Below are 20159 nucleotides of genomic sequence, written 5' to 3'. Positions count from 1 at the left end.
GGATGCTGCCTGAGTTTTGGAATCTTGCAAATATGTTGGCATTTATGTAATAAACACAAACTTTAAGAGTGTTTCTTTTCCTTGAGGAACTCTTGACTTCATAAGCTTTTATGAAGGTTGTTAGGGCTGAAAATTTGCCACTCACTCCCTCTCCCCACCCCAAAACAAACAAATAAATAGAACCATATGTAGTTGACTTCATCCTCCAAACAGGCTCTTTGGATACTTATGAAATCAGCAGGGCTGCTTTTTTTTTTTTTTTTTTTTTTTTAAAGTTTTAAGACATGCCAGACCACAGAGACTGTGAGGAGAAGGAAGATGTTAGCCCTAGTGATGACTCTTAAGTCAGCTGTCAGCTCAGTCCAAAGTAGCAGTCATTTTCCCATAGCTAAAGTCACTGCAACATGTTTTTCTTGCCTTGTTCCCTGTGTGAAACGAGGTACTGCTGTAGCTCAAGGGTTTTGAAGAGGTTCTTTGTTGTTTGGGTTGAGGGTTTTTTTGGTTGTTGGTGGGGTTTTTTGGTTAGTTTTTGTTTGTTTGTTTGTTTGGGGTTCCCCCCCAAAAATAGAAACGTTTAATCATCTTTTTAATCATAGTTTCAATGTACTGCCAAAGAACATTTATTTTTTTTCCCCCAGTGGCTGTTTCAGGTTTAGACTCGACATAAATCTATTCCAGTTGGTCAGTGCTGTGATCCAGTTGAGACTGTGAAGTGGCCCAAGTACAGATCAGCCTGATTCTGTATTTTATTCCATATGATACTACTGACTTGCCTTGTGGCCTTTGCTCAGTCACTTAAAAATTTATCTTTTATTTATGTTATCTTTGAAATCAGGGTAGCTCCTGCTTGTTTAATATAGTCAATATTGGCAAAAGAATCTTAATATTAGAGAAGAGGGGATGCACCTGGTGACCTAGCAGAATTAGGATGAAGGGTCAGAAAGGGACCAGTGACAGAAAAAAGGGGAAGTTTAGACTCAGAGGTACTGGTGGGAGGCCGGTGTTGAGCTGCAGGAATGGGAAGAATTATTCAGAAAGTGAGAGGAAAGGAGATGCTGCAGATCAAAGAAAGAAAGGAAGTGGAGTGCAAATGAAAGCAGTGATTTGGAGAAAGGTGGATTAGGTCAAGGAGTTGGAAGAAAGCAAAGAGGTGGAATAAGGAAAAAGGTTTGTTCAGTTCACTTAGCTTTGTAGATTATCTGATTTGTACTTTTGAGACATTAACCTTATGTTTCTGAACTCAGGGCAAAATGAGGCTTGCTTTTTTTTTTTTTAAGCCTCTGAACACTCTAGATTATCACATTAAATAATTCGGAGCAGGGAGATCTCTAAACTTTGCTCTTCGAGGTCATAATGGTGTCTGATTACACCCTCCTTTCCCTAGAAAACAGTCCCTCAAACTGTTGTGTTAATGGCTTGGCACAGTCCCCTGCCAAATTGTCCTGCTGGCTTTCAAATTATTGCCCTGTGTTGTAGAGGACAACTTCTAACATGTAAAGCATTTAAAACATCAACAAAAAGTAGCTACAGAAAGTTTGTTGTCTATGGATTTTTTGTCTTCCTTTACTGTTTAGAGAGTAATGTGCCTGATTTAAAACTGTGCCAAATAAAGCCTTTGGCCTTGTTTGGTTGTTCTCTGTGGTGGTCGTCCCCTTTTCCCTGCTGCCAAGTCTGTAAATGAGGAAGGACTGGTGAGGAGAAGGGATGCAGCAGAGATGATTTGTGATTACTTGTTTTGGGAAATTAGAGCAGGATGGCCCATACAGGGTTGAAATGGGGGGACTGTGGAGTGCTGGTGTTCCTATTGTTCTGCAAGACTACGTGATTCAGCCACAAAGCAGCCAGTTCTCAAAATTAATGTTTAAAACCTCCCATTTTGAAAAGTATTGATTTAAAATATTATGAAGCACAATAAGAAACAATAAGACAGATACTTTGAAACTACCTGAAGGCAGATGGATCACTTGAAAATTCTCCCTGTAAAAATATTTTTATTTTCTCTCAATGAAACAGTACGTTAAAGCGTAACCTTGGGTCTCAAATAAGTTTCTGCAGTGACTAATTAGGCATTGGAAAAGCAGAGAAATCAACTCACCTCTGACCACAGCACTAGTTAAGAAAATTGTGGAAAATATGGGCAACCACTGCAACCCGGAATTGTAAGAAGGGGTGGGGAGATGGGGCAGCTGCCTTCCCTAGGGCTCTGGTAGGTGTTAAATTGACTAGCAGCACCCATAACCACTCCTGCTAAGATTAATAAATAGGAGAGACTTGTTCCTTAACGCACAGTGGTCACTTAGGGGAGCCAGGGGAGACTTGCTGGGTGTCCTGGTGTTGCCCATCACCAGTGGCACAGAACGGGGCAAGTCCCTGCCCTGTCAGTGGTGCTGGAGGACACAGGGGAGGTGGTGTCCTGGGTGGGATGCACCAAAGGAGCTGCCAGATGTGGCAGCTCCTGTGCTGAGCGTTTATCTCCTCCTTCACTGTTGGCTCATCTCCTTCAGATGGTGACAGCACTGTGAAATCTTCCAGGAGCCACAACATTTCCCTTGGAAGTTGGGACGGCAGGGGGAAGAAGCAGGGAAAAAGGTTGTGGTTTTTTCAAATCTTGTTTAGGTTTTTGTTTGCCTGGGTGGTTTTTTTTTTTTTTTTTTCTTTTTTAATTTTTTTTTTCCCCCCCTGGAGAGTGCCCAGCTCACTATTTCAGGCTGGTTTTCACCTTTGAGAAAATCCTATGAAACAGTCAGATGGTTTGAGGGTGTGTGAGATGCTTCTGTATTTTGAGTCCTAATCATTTAGGTGAAAAAGAATAAGTAAATTATATATTGAACTGCTAACTGGTGCTGAGGCCTGATGGTTTCCATGGCAACAGGGCTGGAAATAGCTGCCTGTGACATCACCAGCACAGCACAGGTAGATCCGAATCCTGTCGTTGCTGTTTCCCCCTGAAGAAGTGAGTGCGGCGGGCACAAACACCTTGACATTGCAATTAACATATGCAAATATCCCAGCCACCCCCGGTGGTATCCGGCCATCACCGGGGTACTGCAAGTTCACTGCGGGCAAAGCAGAAGTATTTGGGCCCTCCTGCAGGTACTGAGGGGGGCCAGATCCCCCCACCCCACCCCTCTTCTGCGTTGGCCACTCTGGGGTGCAGAGCCACGGGGGGAGACTGGTCAGCCCCACGTCCAAGTTGAGGGGCTCAGGTCTTCTCCTTCAGTGGCTGGTGATGCCCCAGTTGCCAAAGCTGCTTTTCTAATTCATCTTACAGCTGCGGTATTGCATGGGAGAGGGGAGAGATTTCTAAACAACTCTGACACCATTTCTTCTTTCTGGAGATGGACAGAAGACCCGGTAGGTTTAGGTTTGGGGTTTGGTTTGGGTTTCTTTTTTTTTTGTTATTTGGTTGATGTAGGTTTTGATTTTGCTGCTTTCTGGAGGATTTGGTTTTATTTTCCCTCTCTGTTTTATCTTTGAGATGCCAGGAATGTAAACTCTGATCTTTTCTGGCATTGCTGAAGGACAAGTGGGAGGTGTAAATGAATCTATGAATGTGAATGTCTAAAACGTTAATTGAAGAGGTGAATGTGGTGAATCTTCAACAAAGGCCTTTTCTACTTAAAATATTAATTACTTGCTGAAGTAAATACATCCTAAGCAAAACAAACAATCAGTCTGATTCAGCAGGGTTATTTGATTATCCTGGCAGAGTCAAGAGTGGAGGTTCTGCCTGAAGTCTCTTTCACTGCACTGTAGGTACAGGAGTGTCACAGTCCTGTGTGACAGGGACTGACCCACGCTGAAGCCTGGTTAGCCACAAGCAAGGTGGATGTGGAGAGTAAGTTGCAGTTTGGCTGTGGAATTTGAAAATCCTTTAGCCAGTAACAACAGCACGACACCCCGCCCCCCAATCTGATTACCTTGCTCCATGCATGATCAAAATCCAGTCGATGTGATGTCTGTCTCTTCCTTCCATGTGTTTTCTGGTGTTGGCGTTCATTTTAGTTTTAGCTGAGTGATTGCATTTCCAATGTTTTCCTGAGAAGACCAGACCATATGTCTCCTGTTAGGATGGTGTGTCCTCTTCGCCATGCAGCAATGGTCAGGTTGTGTTGAATATTCAGGTGGCACTGAATGATCCTCTTTTTAGTTTGTGCATCTCAGAGGTTTGTAGACAGTTCAGTTCTTGGCTCATTGGCCATTGCTTAGTGAGAGCTCCTATTTAGTCTTTGTGTTTGTAAATTATTTCTGGTTCTTGAGAATGCACTTGTTGCTCTTCTGCAGATTTCTATTTTGTCATGAGGTTTTTTTGAGCAGGTTTAGCCCAGAGTCAAATTCTAGCTTTCTGCTATGGTTGCAACCAAAATAATGTGAGGCTTGTCAGCTCTAGAGACTGCTAATAATACTGTAAGCACCTGCAGTAAGTGCAGCTATTTGCCTCCAGCAGTGCCCTCCTATACACAGAAGTAGCTCTATCACAACAGTCTTCTCCAGGAGACTGCATCCTGCATCTCCTGTGCCTGTGTCCCTGCAGTGACTCCGAGTACCAAACGCTGATGGTTCAGGTATGATCGTTCTCTCAGGAAGGGTCTCATGCTGTCTCTTCCCCTTGGCCCACACAGATGCACTCTGGATGACGGTTTACATGTAGACATAAATGCTTTTCTGTCAGGCAAGCATAAAAACATGCAGAGTTTATAAGGAGAAAAATGACACGGGGCAATGGACAGGGAGTTTTACTGGGTGCTGTGGCTTGCAGAGTGTTTTTTGCAGATAGGGCACTGCACTGACTTCCTGTTATGCCTCACATGCCAGCAGTGACCTATGGACCACAGTTTATGTGATGCTGTTCTAGGGCTTTATCTATACTAGAAAAAGGAAGACAAATGATGCATAGTTTATCATTTCACTGTAAAGCTAAATGGCATCGTGGAAGGGTCTGGGGTGTTTTTTAATGTCAGGAGCCGATCCTTGCATGTGCTGCAGCTGTGTTTCTGCTGTCAAAGGTGAAATATCTGTCCTGATTTCATCAGTGTAGATGCAGATTAATGTACTTGAAGCTACAGAAGACTCCTACTTTTATAATGTAATTCTTTTTGGAAGCATCTCCCAAGTATTCCTAGCTCCTTTTTCCTGCTTTGAGGGGACCAATTTAAGCCATTCATATTATTATGGCTTCCAAAGGGTTTTTTATTTCAACTTGGTTTGTAAACAGTGCCCCAAGGAGTGAATAGGTGTAAATATGAAAAATACGAAGATCTCCAAGACCTTACTGACAAAAGGGAAAGCTTACAAGGCATTCCACTGCTGCTGTCTTGAGTTAGCTGTGCTACCACTAGTGATAAAGCAGAGGAGTTTGAGATCATCTGTGGCTTGTTGGAAGCAACATCAGAATTTGGAACTGAACACCCACTGCTCAAGGCTTTTGAAGAGTCATGAAAACCTGGTGTTTGTTTAGACACCTTAGTCTTAGCTGAGCATTTAGAAGATGCCTTTCCTACTTAGACATGCAGTGATTATGTACAGTATGCCTGAAGGACTACAATCAGCAGTTCTGTCTTAAGGTACCTACTGCTATTAACACTTGTAGTACTCCTCATGGTTTCTAACACCTTCTTATGCACCTTTCTTTTAGAAAGTGCAACTTTGGGCCAAAAAGCAATGCAGTTTTGTCATACAGCCATATTGATAGGACAAGAAAGAATGGCACTGCTCAGTGTTCCCATCAGAGTAGTTGGCAAATGCATCTGCCAGGAAGGATTTAGTAATGGACATTAAGATAATGAGCCACAGGGAGGTGGACTATGACTTTTCACTCCTTGCCATCTCTGCTTTTCTCCCAGTTCACAAGGTCTTCAGGAAAAAGGAAAAGCCGTTCCTAATTGCTGCCTGCTCAACTCTTGCAGAGTTCTTGATCTCTGCAGATGCTGTATGTAACACCCGTGCAGTGGTATTGCTTGGGAAGGGTGAAAAGAAGATAAGGGATTTTTGCCTTTAAACCTGAGGCTTGCTCAGGTTTTGGTGGTTGCAGTCTCCAAAATTAGATGGTTTGTGTTTGCATTTAGGATATCCTCAACTGGGCCTACTGGGGAGAAACTGCTGTTTATGCCCCCTAAAGTAACCACTTTGTCGTTCCTCTGCCACAGAGTGGGTGGAGGGAGAAACAGGACCTCATTCAGGGCTCAGGAGTGAGATATGGGTGAGGGATGATTTTCGGGGAATCAGTCTGGTGGCTGGAAGGAGTTGGGCCCCATTTAAAATGGCTGCTGCTGCATTCAAGGGGCCATTTTAAGTGCCTGTTATCCTACTCTCGCTTAGGGCTGTAATTTGAATGAATGTGAAGCCAACAAAAACGTTCGTTTCCAATACAAATCTGTTCTGATCTGGGGATTCATCTGAGTCCTAACAATGCGTAAAGTACTGCAGAATGAGAGGTGATACATTGTGGAAATGTAAGATATGAATTTTATATTTATTATGGACTTGGCAGGGTGCTTTTCGCATCCCCATTCTGGTACAATTTTGATTAGATTTTTATGCTGAGTATCGGAGAAACACTGCTTGTGTGTATGCAATTCTCTTTCCCTATTGTGCATCCCTTCTCTGATAAGGAAAAAATCTGTGCTGATGAGACAGGGTTGACAGTCATTGAACTGTAACGATACAGTTCAGACAATGCCAGTAAAAACTTCCTCTGCCAGGGTGGAGGATGTGTGTTGACATGGAGCAGAGTGCCACTAGCAGTGGGAGAACAGGTAAGTTTCTGTCTCGCCCAGCTGACCTCTGCAAGAGTTTGTAAGGGTGATGGTAGTTTCTGTCATCTTGCTGTGCATGGGGGAACCTGTTCGATGGTCCTCAGTCCATCTATTGATCTCATTTGTCATAAATCGTTGTCTTGTAATGGATTTTGTTTACTCCCAGCATTTCTGGCTCTGAACTAGCGTTGAAAGCAGGTAAAATTCATCTGCAGATGGAGTGCTGTCTGTTCTGTCACAGGTATTTGTTTGCTTTAGATGGGAAAGCATCAGGGAAATACCCTTCTCTGTAGACTACTTTACAGAGTCAGAGTTCTGGGGCAGAGGTAAATCTGATGTGTATATTTATATTTAGTTATTTATGCAACCCTCGTCTTTTGTATGGAGCTTTTTATAAGCACTGGAGATTTCACCTCGCTTTGTGTCAAAAGTAATACTGTCCCCATTTTATAGCTTCATGAAGAACTGTGTTGTGTGGTTTGAGATGGTGCAGAAAGTTTGCATCAAAACTGGGAACTAAACCCACACTTCTCAGATTCTTGGTTCAGTGACCAATACTCAGGAAGAATAGGGAAAAGGCGAGATGATTTTTGTGCTTATTTAAAGATACATTTCCATATTTTTGTGTTGAATCAGCCTATGGAGATGAACAGCTTCAATGTAGCATTCTTCATTAGGATAATGATCTTGAGAAGGGGTTTAGAAGGATAAAAATGCAGGGGGCTTTTGCATTCTCACCACAAACTGCATTGCAATTGTACTGCAGGAATGCACTTGGTTTGTGGCATTTGGTGGAATCAAAAGATTTGACTCAGTGTGATACTGGCAGAGCAAAACATACGAACAGACGATCACCAGCAAGTTTATTTACCACAGTAAGATTATAAATTGTCATCTGGGCTATAGTAGTTTGACTCTGTGATCTTTCTTCATTGCAATAAGTAGTAAAAGGTTTGCCTAAACTGTCAGGAGGTTACTTGATTCAGTGTTTCTGTGACTCTGCTGGCAAATGGTAACTTGCTAGTTGTGGTAACTCATTTATTTCTGTGTTTGTAGCTCTTGAACTGATTTTGGTGGCTAACTTGTCAATGGGAGGCAAGTGAAAGGAAAAGCCTGAGATTCACCTGGGTGTAATCACTGTTCTCTGGATAGTCTGGATAGAAGGAGATCTGTTTGTAGAGCTGATGGCAAAAAGAAATGGGAAAAGTTTTGTCCGTGTCTAAGTTGCTGGCCTACTGAAATAAATCTGTCACCTTCATCTCAGGGTGTGAACTTTTATATTCAGAGTTTTGGCTGCAAATGGACAAAGCTGAAGGTGGTGTTACATAGGTTAGTACTTTATTCCCTGTCCTCCCAAAGCTGGAAGACTGACTCTTTGTGGAAAAGGTGGGGAGCCTTCCTCTTGTTGAGAACCAAGCTGGGCATTTGGGCAGCCGCACACCAGTCCATTGCTTCGCAGTATCCAACAGTGATGTGTGAAGTCAGTGGCTCCAGCCTACGCAAAACGAACTTGTGGCCTGTGCCCAGCCCTTGGGCTGCAGATCTTCTTCCCAAGGTCTAAACCCTTAAAATAGCCCACGTTCAGGGTCTACATCTCCAGGAGGAAACCTTGTTTTTAGTGTAAAACCACTGGGCGCTTTTGCTCGCTGATGCAAGGAAATTGGCATGCAGTAAGATGGGGCATGAGTTTATGGCTCCCGCACTGTTCTTGACTCTTCTGTGTGGGCATTTTTTGTATGCGTGTAAGAGCTGAGCTGCTTCCTCCAGCAGTGTTGAGTAAGAGTGGCTACAGCGTGAGGCGGTGTGCAGTGCCCAGTGTGCTGTCCGCTCAGAGCCCACCTTGTCACCCCCTTCCCAGGGTGAACAAGCTCTTGGAAAATGTTTGGATTTTACAGGAGGCCATGCAGGATCAGAGCAGCAGCAGCAAGGTGATGGGGTCGGACTGTGGAGCTGTGAGACCAGCAGGGATGCTCCTGCCATACCAGACACGGCTGGGGCACATCGGGATTAAACGTGTCCCGGTCAAGGCAGGAGCATTGGTGATGCAAGTGGAGAGCGCCTGTGTGGGGCTGGATGGTGACATCGTTCTGCAGAGCCAGAAGCCGGGGGAGCCCCCGGACCGCGCTGGGGGCAGGTCGTAGCGGTGGGACTTTGCCTCTGCCCCACGCTGGAATGAGGGGAGCCGATGCTTCCCGCGGCGGAGCACGGGCGGGCACTGAGCAGTGCCAGCTCTGCCCCACTGACTCTGGCCGGCCCTCGGCGGCTCCCTGCCGCCTCTCCCCGGCTGCCGGCCCCCGGCAGGCACCGCAGCCCCTGCCCCGGCCCGGAGGAGAGGGCTGGGCTGCCAGAGCAGCAGCTCCCCGGGGCCCCGGGTTCCCCCCCAGCAGAGCGGCGGGCTGCTGCCCGTGTCAAGCGCGCGTTTCAGCTTGTGCTAGTCTCCTGGACACCTTCCCGGTGAGTTTTCCAGAGAATGACTACAGATGAAATGCAATTAGACACAGATGGAGGGGGGAGTGGGGGAGGGGTGGGAGAGGAGCCGAGTTTGAAGCTGGGGGAAGGGAAGGATTAATTGCGAGGCCGTGAGGCAGGAGCGGCGTGTGCGGCGGCGATGAGCGCGACCATCAGAGGTCCCCGCTGGGAAACGCTCGCCGGGCTGAGGCCGGCAACCTGAGGAGGTCTCCGTGCTCTCAGCTGCTGCTGCCCGCCGCTGTTGTGCCTGTTGGAGAGCCGGAGGGAAGCAGCAGGCGTGTCTCAGGGATGATTAATCATGTATGGCAGCAGTGAGGAAGGAGGACGCGGTGCGCACACGGAGACCGGCACCTCCCCTTAGCCCTGCGCGCCTTTGGCTGGCTGACAGCGATCTCTCCTGCTCGGAAAACCGGCCCTGGAGGAGGGCAGCCGGAGGGGCACCGCTCCTTCCCCCGCCCGTCCTCCGGGAAACTTTCATCTCCTGGCTCTGGAGAAGAACGAAGAAAAAGTGAAAGCAGCGAGTTGAGCTAGTCCAGGTGGGAGATGAGGCAGACCTGACTGAAGGTTTAATTAGTGAGGAGCATGGGAAAAAATAAGAGTGGCTTTGGCAACAGCAGGCTGTAAGTGCCTTCCCAGTTGGAGAGGTGGGGACAGGGCACGGACCAGTCCAGATTGTTGTCGCTGGTCTCTCTTTGCCTCAGGACTTGTCAGCCGCCTCTCCCTCCACACCCCGGCAATACCTGAAGGGGAAAAAAACCCAACAAATAAAAACATAATTTTGCTTTCTTTTGGAAAAAACGTTCGGGGAAAGCATTTGGTTTTAAATCTCCAGGATCTGACTTACTGCTGTAATAAAAAGCTTAAGAAATAGGGACCTGCCTTTTTTTTTTTTTTTTCTTTTTTTTTTTTTTTTCCCTTTGTGTGTATATATGTGATTTTTTGCAAGGTCAGAGCCCCACAAAAGGTGAGAACCAGAAGGTGAGAATATCAAAAACTTCCAGAGAAGGAGATGTGGCTAAACCAGGACCAGTGGCAGGCCTGCAACTTTTTACCAGGCTCCCCAGTCTAATGGCTATTACCTGCAGTGGTCTGCACATACATCTTTTTTCCTTTTAATTTCTCCTGCAAGTAAAGTGTCCCCTTTTCTCTACATCCCTCATCAAAGATAAGGCAGTATTCTTCCCACTATAATTTACAGTCCCTTTAACCTCAAAGGCTCCCCTTTCACAGTTCTTTTGAGAGCTTTCCACTGGAGGAAGGTATTTGATTGTATTATCCTACCCCTATTTCCCTCTGCTCAAGATGTGCTCAAACACCTTTAACTACAGTGCTGTCTTCTGTCACTGAGGTGGGATCGCTGAGCTAGTTTTTGTAAGGCTGCTTGGACTCACTGCCTTTATATTTGCTCCTGCAAGATTGCTAGAGATCGTTATTTAAAGCTTATAAACAGCTCCACATTTTCCATGTGCCACTTCCTCATGCAATGCAGAGCTGTGGCCAGAATCTGGAATGTATTAATTTCTTTAGTTCCCTCCTTTTTTTTCTTTTTTTTTTCCTTAATTGTTCTAAATGTAGCTAAGTAGTATTTCACAAAGCTAAATATAATCACAAAATAAGAGAGGAGTAGGACATAGATTGTTCAAAGGTGGGACTGAAATGGGTCTCTCCAGACAGTTAGGTTTGTTATGAAATGTGTGCTGCAGAGCTATGGAAAGCTAGGCTACTGTTGGGGAGATTGGAGGTACCTCTGTATGGTTGTGTTGGGATTCCTGGATTGAAAACAAAATAAGCAATGTAATTTTTCAAGCAGAATTGAAACACGTTGGTGGCATCAGAAGCTGACAAAACCAAGAGCTGGAATAAATACTTAATGCTCCTCCCTGTGAGACCTCTGCTTACAGCCAGTAGTCATGGAAAACAGGACAAAACAGATGTGGATGCCCGAGCAAGTGAATAGTACTACTTCATTCGTTGCTGTTTTGAAGGGAGATGTTTTCCTCTCCTCACCAATTTGCTGAGCTTCCTTTGTGGTTTTGGTGGCCTGGGACAGTGGTGGGCAGAAGGTGCTGGAAGCAGCTGGGATGTTGCACCTACGCCAGCCCAGCAGGTCTGATTTTGGGATCTGGGCAGACCTGCTTTGCTGAGGACTTGCAGAGAGATGTCTCTGCCTTAGCTGAAGGGCCCATCTTGTTTAGAATGGACGGATTAAGAACAGGTAGAAGAGCCAGGGGGGCATCCACAGGCTGGCACAACACAGCTCCACAGGAGCTTTGCCTGAAACGGCTTTCTCTAAGGGTGGGCAGCAAAGGGTGGGGCAGCTGGTGGTCCGTGGTGCCTTCTTCATCCACCAAGGGGCTGAAGGGGGGGCATGTCAAGGCTTACCCCACAGTATATGTAGCTTAAGAGAGAGGAGGAAAACCAGGGACTGAAGGAGGAAAACCAGGGACGAGAGGATATAATTTGCTCATTCAGCTGGTGGATGGGCAGCAAGAGGAATGTGTTGCTGATCAATGTGAACTGTTGGTCGCATTTGGACAGAGGCAGTGCTGTGGAGAGGACCAGTGTCCACCTTTGCGCTATTGGACCGTCCAGGGGCTATTTGGTCCTTTTCCAGTTCGAGGACTGTTTTGGTGAGCCCTCCAGCTCCGAGTTGCCTTCCAGCAGCAGTGCTGGTGGCGGTGGCAGGGTCCCTGGCCCCTTGGGGACTGCATCTAGTGAGAGTGGGGGTGGGCAGGACTCCCCCATCTCAGCTGGCACCTTGGGTGCCACCTGGTCCCCTCCCCTGCCAGAGGATGCTTTCTGACTGTGTAAGGGGAGCTTTTGGAGGAGCCAAGGGCTGGCTGCCAGGCTTCCTTTAATTCCCCCAGCTGGCAAACAGGAGGCCTGTGTCGGTTGCCGGGGCAATGGCGGGAAGCTGTGTTAGTTTAATGAAGCATTGGGAAGGCTGCTGTTTCTTTCAGGGGAGTGGGGGCTCTTTCCTCTGCCAGGATGGAGGGACAGCTGCCAAAGGACTCCTAGGCCACGACTGCCATGCCCTTCCCCTCGAGTGCTGCCCTCAGCCCTTCCCAGGGTGCAGAGGCCAGGTCGGGGCCGTGCTCAGCGCAGCATGTCTGTCTCCTCCCCTTCCACTCGAGCCCAGCATTTTCAGTGCCATGCTGTCAAACTTGTCCTCTTCCACAAGCACCTGCTGTTCCCCAGGGAAGACTCCCCAGTCCCACCGGTGTGTCGAGGACCCAATCCTCAGCTTAGGCAGGGTGTCTCCCTCCCTGGATGTCCCTTCCCGTTCACTGCCTGCCTGGGGTACAGGGGTTACCTAACTGAGGTGTTGAACTTACTCCTTCACTTAAGCAAATGAAGACTTGAAGCATCGATGTCTTCATCACAAAGGTGACCTACAAAAGAGAGAGGAGAAGAATGAAGAGGGGGGAAGGGGGAAAGCGCCTTATGTTATGCCCCTTTTCTGGTGTCTCTTTTTGATTTAAAAGGGATCTAATGGGGTGCTTGGGCTTTTTTATCCTTCTTTGCTTCTTTTCTTCCCAGTGTGTTATTTCAAATACAAAAGGATTTCTGGTCTTGTTTAACCTCTAGGGGGGAGGGGGAATTTGATGCACAACTTGAGCTCTAATAGGCTTATGACTATTCAGATAAAACTTCATTAACTGAGTGTTTAAAAAAATAAGCCTTATTCAGACCTGTTAAAAATCAAGAGAGTGTAAATGGGTGTGAACAAACAAATACTAGGTGGAGAGGTTGTCTGAAAGTTCAGTAAGCCGTGTCCATTTAATAAAAGGGTAAGAAAAAGCCTCAGGCCACAGACGGATGAATTTTCACACAAAAAAAAGGTGAAATAAGGCTATTGTCTTGCAAAGGGAAAAAAGCGCCCATTTTATGGGTGCAAAGAGAGATGTCTTTGGCGAAGATACATAAACAGAAATGCACCTGATTTTTTTTTTTTCCTTTTCTCCCCTCTCCTACTTTTCTTTTTGGTTCCGATTTAAAAATACCGTATAAACAAATGTTGTCCTGGATGATGCTTCCTCAACTGGTGTAGCAGAGCATCGCATTGTCCTGCAGGAACAGCTTTCCACACCAGCCCTTGCAAGACCAAGTCCCCCTGTCCCTCAGCACGGTGGCACATTACGTGTGCCCGTGCCCAGGGTGGCAGTGTCCTGCGGGGTTTTGCAGGCTGCCTGTGCCAGCCCTGCCATGTGGATGGAGCACAAGGAGCCGTCCCTGGGCTGAAACCCACATCAGCCCAAACTCTCCAATGCCCTGTTGCTAGCCCGCCTCTCTGGCCCATTTCTCCCTGTATGTGAGAGCCTCGTGCCCTGTGGACAGCTGGTAATTAAAAAACCGTGGAGGGGGATATTACTGAGTTAACAGTAGTTATTTGTGAGGCTGATGGAGGGGGGAGAGAGAGAGATCTATCCCCAGGGAAAGCTGCACTGACGAGGGGTGGGGGGGAGCAGGAGGGAGGAGGAAGTGGGGGCGAGATTGGCAGGTGACTGCCAGCTCCGAGGAGATGACAGCGGCAGCAGCTCCGCCAGTCCCACTTGAACACTGCACTGCAGGTACTGGGTTAATGGGTGGGAAGTGGTGAAGAAGAATATCAGGGTGGGTGGCTGGAGGGGAGGGTATTGGTGTGGGGGAGTTGATTTCTGTTAAACGCCAAGATAGAGATGACACTCTATATACATGTAATCATTAGACTTCATTCCTAAGAATATTTTCCTTCGTATAATTTTTTTAAATGCAGAGAAAGCTTTCCCTAAACCTGACAGTATTCTACCTACAATCACTTTCCCCTTGCCAAATACTACCATGCTCTACAAAAATGGTCTGAAATGCTGTACTATTTTTGACCATTTCATTTGAGTTATTTGTAGTGAAATTTTAATTTTTAAGGTGCTAGGAATAGGCTCCTCAGTCCCACATAATCTCCATGTAGCAAGGCCTTTTTAGTGAATGTGAGACTGCATTACAATCTAAACCTCACAATTTTCTTGTTTGATGACACTGACTATCCAACTAGAAAATTCATGTATCCTCCTTTTGCAGGACTGGCAGGTTAGACCTAGACTGAAGTCCTGATTGACATCTGCAGACAGCATTCTTGCTCGTGCTCATGCGCTCTCTCTCTCTTTCTCCTGTGTTCATGCTCTCTTTTCCTCCCTCTGTTTCCTTTTGGAGGGCAAAACATCTGTTTGCAAAGGGCTGAGTACACAGGCTGCACAGGGAGATAAAAGCAAAGAGCCCTCATCCCGTGTAAGAGTTCACAGATCTTTAACTCGGGGCTGGCGACAGGGTTTGACAAGGGTTGAAATCCTTCTGTCTTTCTTCCTTCTCGTATATTTGAGTTGGAAAAACAAAACCAACTGGGGTTATCTCAGATGTGCAATATTAGAGGATTTAGATGTCAGCTTCGCTATCAGCTTCATTCTTTGTGCACAAAGAGGGAAGGAGGATCACAGATTTGCACCTAAGCTACACAGAGGGATGCCAGTGCTTTGGTTTATCACAGTGGAGGAAGCCCATGCCTCTCCCTGCCCACTACAGCAGCCTTAAGCCCCAAGGGCCTTACGCAGGCAGTGCCTCAGCTGGAGTCCTGTCCTTTCCCTCCCTGCAGCAGAAGCCAAGTTTAAGGAATTGGCTGAGAGTTCAAGGTGCATGTATGATTGTGGACCTGCATGGTACAGACAGCAAGGAGAAGGAGCTTCAAAAATGTTCCTATCCTTTCCTCTCCCAGCAAGAACAGCCCCCCTGTGAAATATTTCGCCATAAAAATATGCCTTTTCTTTCTGCCTTGCCATGACTGTGGAGAGGGCCACCACCTATGCCTGTGCACTGTGGTGTTACAGATTTTAGTCTGGAGACTAGGCAAGGTGTTCTCAGCTGTGAAAAGAGCTGATGGGCTGGTCTAAACATCCCGTTTAACCTGTGACTCAGGTATGGTACTGGTTTGCTTATCAGAAATACCTGCAATAAAAGGCGAAAACCTCTTCTGATTTTCCGGTACTGACATAAGTACACAGATCTATGTTACATGGAGGTACATGTTTTGACTGCTTGACAAAGAAAGTCAAGCTCATGACAGCTTTTTGTCAAGCAAGTAATCCTACTAAATGGAAGCGTGACCACCACCTTCCACTTTTGAGGTCTCTTCTGCGTGGTAATTTCCAGAGTCCTGGAATGGCCAGTCTTAGGGAACTCTGTTTTAGTCTGGTCACTACCCGTAGTCTTCGCTGAACAGCACTGGAAGCACTGGGCATTTAGCAGCTTTGAAAATTACATCACAGTCATCTTAAATGTACTTCTCAAGCGTGCATTGGTTTTAAAGCTTAGCAGCTGCCCTTTTGTCCATATATATAGATCACACACTCTCTGACTTGCTTATCAGGAATGGCAGTCAGTTGAATGCGAAGAAAAAAATTATGTGTTTCTCTCCTGCCTTCATCTTCCCTTTTCCTGCTTTCTGTGTGGAATGAGGATCTAGGGGATGCCTTGAGCTGGACCATGAACCCCCTGGCCTGTCGGTTTTGCTAGGGGTAGAAGGGACTTGCTGTGTAAAGTGCTACCTGCTCCTCAGATGCTTGCACTAAAACCTGCGATATTTTCACTGTTACTGGCGTGTGGCAGCAGGAGTTTTAGATGCACAAAGCCTTGCTTGGGGGCAAGGGGGGCTGGGGGAAGACACCAGCAGAAGACACAAATGAAACCGCTAGTTCAGAGCTCACAATTAACAGGACTGAGATTTTGAGCAAGTCTCAGGGAATGGGTAACACAAAGCCAGCACTGGGAGCTCATTTTAATTTCAACCATCTTGTGCATGTGTAGTTGGCTGTCTTTGTTTAAAGAACTTGGCCTTCAGGTAGATTTTATTTGGATGGCTTGCTTATCCAAAGAACATTAATGACTTTCCTTGAGGAGTTGCAGCCAGTACCTTTGCACCCTGGTTCTCCTCTAGCCCTATTTTCTCTTTTCCATAATCTCCTGGTGCCCAGCAGCAAGCCTTTAGGGTACATGCGCAAGCAAAAGGAGCTCGAGTTGGGGAATTAATATTCCTGGAACATAACACCAGCAGCATGCACACGCTGAGGAGAATATTAGAGCTATTAGCGGTGGGAGTTTGGAGTGCATGCAATATCTAGATGGAGAATTCAGTGTGATTAATCTGCCTCTAAGCAGCAGCCTCCGGGCTCTGGGAATTCTGTGGCACGTTTGAAATCAGAACTTTTTTTAATTACCTTTCCGCATCAACAAAACAATTGCAGTTGTGTGAAAATAAGCCCATTCAGTCCCTGCCCTGTCTCTGTTCCTTTTTTTTTTTTTTTTTTTCCCCTTACTTTTCCTTTTCCAAGGCATGCTGTTGGAGCCCTGAGTATTCACAGTCCCAGCAGCTCTGACAGCATTTTGCACAAGTGCAGAGGGACTTAACCTGGGAGGCTTGGCCAGCCTCCAAGTCAGGTAATTGCATCGTGGGCCAAGCTGGAGCAAGCCCATGCTAGTCGGTGTGTGTGTGTTAGATTCCTCGCTCTTTCCCCCCTCTTTATTCCTCTTCCCAGCAAATGCCTGTGTCTCCCTTTCTCCCCTGTTCAGCTCCTCACCTTGCATCCTGGCATGTTGGCAGCCATGTTGCCTCCCTGCCACGGGCAGGTTGGGAGAGAAGGAACGGGATAAACATGGAGGTTTCCTCTCATGCAGCCAGCAGGGTGGGAAAAAATAGATTAAAGAATGAAAGGAGTTGATATAAAAATGGTAGTAAAGTTGTGGCCAAACAAGGAGCAAGACTTGCTGAAGGAAATGAGATTGGATGGGGACCTCCCTGCTTGCAATTTGTACCTTTTTCCTCCCTCTCACAAGCAGAGGCAGCAGAGTTTATTCCATCCATTGCAGCCTGGTTTATTGCTGTACTGGCATGGAGGCACTGTAAAACAACAGGGGAAATATTCCCTGACGCTGTGGCTCTGCCAGGGCTGGGATGATGCCCCAAGGCACTGGGATTCAGAGTCAATGTGGGAACAGAGGCTTTGGCCATGGAGCAACTCCAGCCTGGAAGATCATCTCGTGGATGCCTGGGTTTTATGCTGGAAGCACACAGAGCTGCTGAGATACAGAAGTTTCCAACAAGTGTCTTGGGTTTCCATGGCTGGTGCCAGCCTTCTGGGGCACCTCAGGCACTCATGAGGTGCTCCCACCGTCCAGCGAGTTGGGAATGTACTTGCCAGCTGGTTCATGACAGGGATCTGGATTGCTTCCTCCTTGCTTTTCTCTTGCTCCACATACAAATTTCCTTCCTGCTTCACTGGCAGGTTGTGCAAAGGGCAGGCTGCGATCGCAGCGCTGTTTTCTCCTCCCTTCCAGGTCCACATGGCGATGGGAATTGCTTTGTAGGTCTTGATGAGGGCAGGGATGGAGTTTGGAGAGAGAAGTGGATGCACAGTGAGGATCACAAGCTGTCTCCCTTTTGGCTCTGCAGTTCTAATAACTTCGTAAATATAACGTCTGCAATTAGGACGGTTTAATTCTTTTTATTTATTTTTAATTTCACTTGGCTGTGCCTGTGCCCTTGACTTATTCCTCTGAATTCCTGGCCTTCAGGCATGATTAGCAGAGTGTAAGTGTTTGAGCTGCCTTGCTTCAAAAGGTGAAAAAAAAATCCATTTTAAACACAAATAACAGATTTTTATTTTTTGGGGGCTTATTTACTGACATGTTTGAGGTGGTGTTAAATTTTGAGAAATTGATGTTAAAAAAATACACCAGCTGAATAAACAACCAAAAAAAAAAAAACCACAACAAACCCAAATCTTAAAACTTTCCAGGTCACATTAAGCCAATAGCTAATTAATAAGCCTTTTTTTTAATTCTAGGCTTCATTTCAGAAATGACTACAGAAGTCTTATGTCATCAGCTTTTGCTCCCACAGCAACATCTAAGCATTGCCTTATATTGGGAGTACATCAAAGTCTCCTGGCCTTTCTTTCATCTATCCCAGTCTGTCTTCCCCTCCCCAGGGCACCTAAAACCTAAAAATACGCTAGGGAATCGAAAACGCCACTCTTTTCCTTATTGCCTTGCTCGGCCTTGCATACAACTCCGTTACCTCTACTTGACCACTTGTACTCAAATTGTAATTTAGTCGTGGTTTCAGGTCCTCGGGTGAGGGGAAAAACCCCCAAGTGCCTACTGATGAGCCTTACCTCTGCCTGGCCCGTAGCTCCCAGACCTGTGGCACGGAGCTCTGTTCTCCCTGCATGGCCCCGCTTGCTCGGTGGCTCTCAGCGCTGCCTTCCCCGTGTGCCTCAGGCACAGCCCAAAGCCTTCACCTCTTTCCATCCTGACCCTGCAATCCCCCTCTGCCCCCTCGAGCCTCTCCTGTGGCCGCTGCCACCCCTGGATCTTTATCCCCGGAGCTATCCTGCTCCAGTCCCGGCAGGTCCAAGGGGGCCATGGCAAGTGGTTCTGTCCCAGAAGAACTGCTTGGTGCCTGTGCTGCACTGGAGGATGGCACCTGGACTGGCGCTTGCTGTCTGTCCTGCCCAGGCCACTTTTAAAGGTATTTCCACCGTGGTCACAAAGTTTATTTGTGAAGAAAAACCACAACCCCCCCCAAAAAAAACCCACTAAACACACAACAAAAAAGGGAGTATGATTTATTTAAAAAAAAAAAAAAAAAAAAAAAAAAAAAAAAAAAAAAAAAAAGAAGGAAAAAAAAAGAAGAAGAAAAGCCATTTTCTTGGCCAGCCATTTCCTGAGTTCCCTTTGTTACTACTGCAGATAAGTGTTTGAATAAGAGCCTTTTCCCCTCCCCTCTCCTATTCCTCCCAGTTCTACCCTGCAGTGAAGTCACAATCCGGCGTTTGTGGGCTCTGTGTGATGTCAGAGACTCGGTCTTGTGACTTCACCGGCGGGCTCGAGCAGAAGGTGCAGACGAGGCTGAGGAGAGAAAAAAAGCCCCCTCCTCTCCTCTTCCCTCCCCCACCCTCCACCCTCTCGCTTTATAAAACCAGTAGCTGAGATAAATCGGAAGGGGGTGGGGAGAAGCAGCAGGGAAAGCTGAGAAAGATGCCAGAAAGGTACAGTAAATGGGCTTTATCTCTCTTCTCCCTCTCCCTGAAAGTTGAGAGTGGAAAATTGCCCTGCAGAGGCCAGCTCTCGCCGACCGAGCGCGGCGGCGGCGTTGGCGGCGGTGGCAGGCGTGTGTCTGCGGCGCCCTGTGCGCGTCCCCCGCCCCCGCCCGCCGCCGTGCCCGCCCGGGCTGCCCGCCGCGGGGTGGGGGGCCGGCGGTGGGCGGGGAGGGCCGGGGGCCGGCGGGGGCGGCCGGAGCCTGGCGGGGCCGGGCACGGCCGGCCGCTCGCCTCGTCCCGTGTCTAAAGGGCCCGGCTGCCGGCTGCGGGGCTCCGCCATGAGCGGGGCTAGGGGATTGATGCGTGTGCAGGGGGTTGGGGGTGTTCTCCCCCCCGCTTTAATTCCCCCCTGTAGCTCTCGTCGATGGATTTTTTTTTTTTTTTTTTTTTTTTTAAGATTTATTTGGGTTTGGTTTCGGATGTGGTTGTTTTTATTTTTTCCTTGCTCTGCAGGGCTCAGAGCAGCACGGGGATGAATGGGGAGGGGGCCTGCCATTCCCCCGTGATACGTGGATGCGTTAGGAGGGAGAAGGGCAAGGCCTCAGGGTCACATTCTCCAAGGCTGTGAAATATGATTTCTGCTTTAATAGCTTCATTTATTTATTTTATTTTATTTGGGGGGGGGGGGGGGGGTGGTGTTGGTGATTGTTGTTTTTTAACTGACAGCTGCACAATAGCAATGTGGGTGCACCAGCAAAGAGCAACCTAAAAAATATTAAAAAAAAAAAGGAGGAGGAAAACGGGGGGAGGAAGTGGGGGGTTAGCTTGCCCCTCCCTTCTTTGCTAATTTTTTTTTTTTTCCGTGTCA

The 20159-nt window shown here is 47.2% G+C and overlaps 1 protein-coding gene across 2 annotated transcripts in view; it reads left to right on the top strand.

Annotated features, from left to right (window-relative positions):
• Window positions 1–20159, top strand: part of TCF20 (transcription factor 20) — a 118281-nt gene that overhangs the window by 22535 nt on the left and 75587 nt on the right. The window contains exon 1 of one of the 2 annotated variants that reach the window (XM_066319817.1): window positions 18917–19300. The exons of the other annotated variant lie outside the window; for it this stretch is intronic. The gene's annotated coding sequence lies outside the window, so the exon portion shown is untranslated. Of the gene's footprint in view, window positions 1–18916; window positions 19301–20159 lie in introns of those variants that run through there. 2 annotated transcript variants of the gene reach the window in all.

This window comes from Sylvia atricapilla, chromosome 5 (genome assembly GCF_009819655.1).
Source record: "Sylvia atricapilla isolate bSylAtr1 chromosome 5, bSylAtr1.pri, whole genome shotgun sequence".
Lineage (NCBI taxonomy): Eukaryota > Metazoa > Chordata > Aves > Passeriformes > Sylviidae > Sylvia > Sylvia atricapilla.
This window is presented reverse-complemented; position numbering and strand designations above follow the sequence as displayed.